Genomic DNA, 5,875 nt, shown 5'->3' with positions numbered 1-5,875 from the left:
TCATTTTAGATAAACTGTTCTCATCTTATGTTAATAATAATAATATTGCCCATCAATAAACACATTTCTGTTTCTAAAGTTAGGTTTAACTGTTAAACGATATCAAAACAAAACTGACTTGTATCCAGTTGGTAGTCATACGAAAATCATTGGATCACCTTTAGAATGTGTCCCAGTATGCCGGGCACGTGATTTAATAATACCGTATGTATAGTTTGCAGTCCTCGGATCCTCTCACTAGCTCCAGGATATAGATGATGGGAAACTCATAATCACTAGGTGGATTTAATTTAGTTCTTCAGTACTATTGATTAAGGAGTGAGAGATAACAGTCAGTAATGGAATAGCTTCGAGCTAAAGCTAGATTGAGTGAATGCATTAAACTTCATTTGTCTTTAGTTGGCCCGTATGGATAATCATTATGAAACCCCGAAGCATCTGCTGAAGTTTCTGTGATGGACATTAAGATCGTTGTTATTATACATATGTTACAACTATCGACTGACTTTCCATCGTACGTGAATGTCAAGTTCAAAGACCACGTTTAAGCGACCAAAAGAAACAATATACCATTGAAGCTGTATCGAAGTATGTTGTAGAACAGAACTGCTATGGTTCCAGATTATTTTTTCGTATTAATTTTGAAATATGATTTGCAGTTTGTGAGGTTTGGTGACATTGGAATCCCTGCTTGTTATTTGTTAGTTGTGTCAGGAGATATGCCCAGTTTTATCCTAATATTATTATTTTTTTGAGTAAAATGTTCTGTTTCATATCTTTATTTTGCAGATGAGAACATGATTTGGATCCTGGTTTAAGAGCCATTGGTCTCTTTGCTTGAGTTGTGTGAAATTTACTCTTTTCATGAGGAACATTGATAGTTCTTTCCTTAGGAATGTTGAGTACTTTAGCTATACATCGTTTAACAATCTCGCTAAACAAAAACCTTCCTTGGAAAAGGCTGTAGTATATTAATCCAAAAATATCTGTCCGTAAAAGCATTTATCAAATTGTGGGAAATTTAATCTGAACTTAATATGTAAATGATAAAAACGGCATTGTGATGACACAACACTGTATTAGTGTGTACAAATTGTTTGTATAAAGTGTAACTAATCTTCTATATAATATTTTGATAACTAACCTATATTTATATATAAATATGATGTCAGTTCCAGCTAAACAGCAAGATACTTAGCTTATACTAGATTACTAACCAAAAATTACGTGGAAAATATGTTCTTGTCGTTCAAGCTATAATAAAAATATTGGTTTTACGAATTTGTTTTATTAGTTTTTCTAACAAGCAAGTTTTAAATGCGCGTTTAGCTTTACATAAATACAAACTTTAAGTGGTAAACTGTATTTGGTCTTCTCATCTGGTATTTATTGAGAAATTTATATGAACACTAAATCAAATATAACTTTCCCTGTCGCCTTAGAATCTAGAGCTTAATTATACAAATTACGATATAAGTTTAACATAGACTTTATTTATACGATTCACTATAATTCGAAAAAGAGCGAGTGAGAGGCAGCTTGAAAAAATAACTTGAATCATTTCTAAATACCCGATTTAAGGTCTTTAGCATTTGCCATATAAAACAGTTTTCACAATGCATGCACATATATTTCTGTTTCGGGACTTAGTTTCATTCGTAAGGTAAATAATACGTTTTTTCTGGTCATAATACAGATTGCAGCCTTTCTTAGTTTTCTATAATCTACATGAAACATATGACTAAAAAAGAGCATTTTTTCATGTTAGAAAAAGATATACCTCTTGAGAGCTAACATGCAAAAGAAACTTTTGTTGGGGTTTAAACGCACTTTATTAGAGCGATGTTCGAGGTGGTTCACTACTTCTTCCTCAATATATCATTCCTCAATCTTTGGTCATAGTAATGCAATATTATTATTCTAGTTGTGCCACTGTATTTTAAAAGAAACCAACATTTTTGCACGAAGTAAATTCTCGTCATTATGATTTTCCTTATGTACATCAAATGGAATAATAATTATTTTATCATTTTTCATAAGCTTGATCTATAATTGTGCACAACGTGAGAAGAAATTATCATGTTTTTTCTTTTATTTTTGTCTTTGTATTGCAATTGTTAGGCTCTAGTGAACTCCTAACTGCTCTTCATTTATATAACTAATTGTCGCAAGGTTACCATTAGTGATAACCAGGCATAGCTAGGTGGTCAGGGCGCTTGACTCGCAATCTAAGGGTCGCGAATCCTCGTCCCACCAAACTATCCCACTATTCGTTGGTAGACGAATTGCCAAAGAGTTAGCAGTGGGTGTTGAGGACTAGATGTCTTCCCTCTAGTATTTCACTACTAAATTGGGGACGGCTAGCGCAGAAAGCCTCCGTGTAGCGTTACGCGAAATTCAAACCATTAGTGATAAAAGTAATATGCTTATTTGAAGCATATCCCGCAATCCCTGCTAAATTTTCAAATTTCCGGGCACTAATTTTTGTATATAGGTAGACAGCCACCTAGTGGTAGAGTTCATGAATTCCTCTGCAGAAGCATGATATGTGAATTTGTTATTGCAACATTTCAGATCCTTAAGATAGAACATATATATCACAATAGATTGAATACACGTCTAAACTGTTTTTATATGGGTATACTTTGCCCAAGTTTAAAAGTAGTTCCTTCTTTATATTGATTGTGACTGGTATCACTGTTATTATTATTGACTTATTCGATGCATAATACGCTGGTAATTAGCATTTTACTTTAAATTTCAATTTCATTACATTTTAAAACTAATAATGTTGCGAGATATTTAATAACGTAGAGTAAAAATCTACTTTAATACAATTCTGTAAACACTGTTCACAAGCACTTTGACTAAAATTCTTTAGCAACAAAACTATAGAAAGGATCATAAAGTACTGAGAAAGTTCATTTAAAATACAAATTAATTTAAAACTACATTTCTAACTATTTGTTAAAGTTTCTAACTAGATTATTCATCACTTTATTTATAAATAATTTTGTGTAAGTGTAGCACTTTCATAATTAATTATGATTTTGTGATAGTTAGTCGAGATAAAAATCAGGGACTTTGAGGATGCATGCGAGCCTAATATTAAGACAGGAAACTAAGGTTAATACTAAATCAGCAAAATTCAGCGACGCTGTCTTTCCTAAATATATTTTTTTCGTGTATCTATTTCATAGTTACGTTTAAGCATTCACACTTAGTTTCTTCGAACTAGATGTTCAGCCTGATTTTTATTTTCGATAAAAACACTACGATATTACATCTTGAAATAAATGTATGACTATGCAAAAATATATTTAACTTCGTTGTAGACATTCCCTTACTTTACTAATACCAATTTTGTTGTTGTGTTTAATCAATAAGCCTAATGAAACATTTATATTAAAACTAAGTAAGATTCAGAAGTTGAATAACAACACTCCATGGACTGTTCAATCGAAGAATTTTACTGATATATAATATAATATCAATGTTCAGTGTCTTCAAGATTCATTAATAGTAGACGTCAGTGTTTGTTTAAATCAAAATATTGAAGTAAAATTCAAACATAAATTTTCTTGAAACTTTAAGCAGAATTTTTTTCCCATTGAGTTTGTGTGAAAAGTGTTTGTTTGGCTGTTAGTTTCTTGTATATCATGTCTGAACGTGTTTTTTTTTTTCTTGAAAATCATCTCAGCTTGTTTTAATAAAATATGGGAGGAAAAATCGATATCACTCTGTTAGACTTAAGTCAAAATGTATCATAGAACAATATTATAATTTATTGAGATTTAAAAATCACTCTCTATTCTGGAAATGGAATTAAGCAAAATACAACTTCAGTAAAACAGGAAAATGGAGAGTATGCAGAGTTAATTCATCGTCTGATCTTGATTGTCAAAGGTTTTAATGCACTTAAGTCATTTTAAGCAAGACCTGCTTAATACGTTCGATATTTGTCTCAGATTTTAGAGATAGGAAATTATAAACATTCCAAAGTGTTTCAATTTACTAATATTTTATCAGTTGAATTGTTTACTTAATTTAATAAGGTGTTTGACTTATGAACACAGTGAATCTGTAGAACAGTGATCAACACATTTATGATAAGTATAATTATACGATTCCATTTGCTAACTCTTTTTCTGTATTTTGAGCCTGTCATACTTAAGGTGATAGGTATTTCATATTTTGGTTTCTTCGATGTAAAACGTTTTACAGCAACTGCAGAAGTGTTTACTTGAAGACATAACCCGAATCTTTGATTAAATAAATATTTTTGTAAACTGTTTTTACTTATATAATATAGCAATAAATGACGCTAGTTAAGATTCTCCAGTTAATTTGGGACTTCTAACTAAGAGTTAAGAATACTGAAATAGAGAAGTTAAAAAGTATTTCGATTACACTTGAGCAGAGGAAAAATCACTGACTTTATTTCGAATATCCGTGCGTGTAAAATTAATGGTGAAATGGGTATTGCTGTGAACAAGGAAGATTATCTTTTACATCTTAAGGTCGAAAGCTAATTTTCTTGCCTTATGTTACATCCTCCATGGAATGTCAATACATCAATCATGTAAATATATCTGCTATACTTCACATTAGGTAATAATAGCTTTCAGTCCAGTTATCGAGAAATATGTGAATGACTGAAATGTCAGATTCTTCTGATAGATAAGAAGAAGAAGAAAACACTTTTTAGACTTGCTTTGTTGAGAGAAGTTTGGCAGACTGTTAAGACCAAGATCTAGATGTAATCAATATAGTACGTTATTATTTGAAAGAAAAGTCGGATACCAATCAATTGAAATCATATGTATTTCTATATTTGTAAGCTTGATGGATTTACCGTGTATTTTACTCTGTGAAACTTATTAAGTTTGAAGAAGTATCCTTAAAATTGTATACAACATAAAAGTAAGAGCTCTAAAAACCTCACGTCCCTTTGACTCTTTATTATTGAAGTTTTTTGTTCTCTAACTTACTTATATGTAAAAGCTAAGCTTGTAGTATTATACTGGATACATAGGTAGATTGAAATTTATATTTCATGAATACTGTCTTATTTATTCCGCTATTTATCTAACGTATATGATACGAAATCATAAATATCAGATTATGTGTCAAACCATATTCCATGACTCAGGTGAAAGCAAAAGATTCGAGCAATGTCTCGTCTCATCAAACCAGTGAAATAGATGATTATTTTTTGTCATCCAAGATTTCACACTATAAAGTTGTTATATAAATCTTCACCAAAATATCTTCGTTACCAGAAGTCATACAGAATGCCATTGGATGTCAATCCGTATTATCAACCTTACTAAGCCTGAGAAAACTTAAGTTTTTAAAACAAGTTCCGACTAGTCATGTGTGACTTGCCTCTTTAATATTAGCTAATATTGCATTTCATTCCAGAGAATGTTGAATGAATCACAGGTGCTCATTTTAGGTAGGAAACTGGAAAGCCTCACAATCTATTTTGAAATTACAAAGTATAAAGATGTAAACATCGATACAAGATATATCATATGATTTGTATACACATTTTGAATTATAATACGGCAAGTTAATAAACCGTCAGTGTACTGTTCACAGCTATATAAAATGAATTTATCGTTCGTAGACTTCGCACTTATAAGTTAGAGAAAAACATATCTGGCCTACAATCTCAATATTTCTTGTTATACAGTACAATGCATTTTCAATACTGTTCACTAATATTCACAATACCTGAAGAGCATGTAAAAACAAAAATATTATTTAAAAGACAGTTCCAAAAAAATATAATAATCCGTGCTCTTTCCAAATGGTACACAATTCAGTGTTGCATGACAGTAATAGCATCAACATACAAATGCACGAAATA

This window comes from Limulus polyphemus, unplaced genomic scaffold, assembly GCF_000517525.1.
Source record: "Limulus polyphemus unplaced genomic scaffold, Limulus_polyphemus-2.1.2 Scaffold4870, whole genome shotgun sequence".
Lineage (NCBI taxonomy): Eukaryota > Metazoa > Arthropoda > Merostomata > Xiphosura > Limulidae > Limulus > Limulus polyphemus.
The sequence above is the reverse complement of the archived record's forward strand: the minus strand, read 5'-3'. Positions refer to the sequence as shown.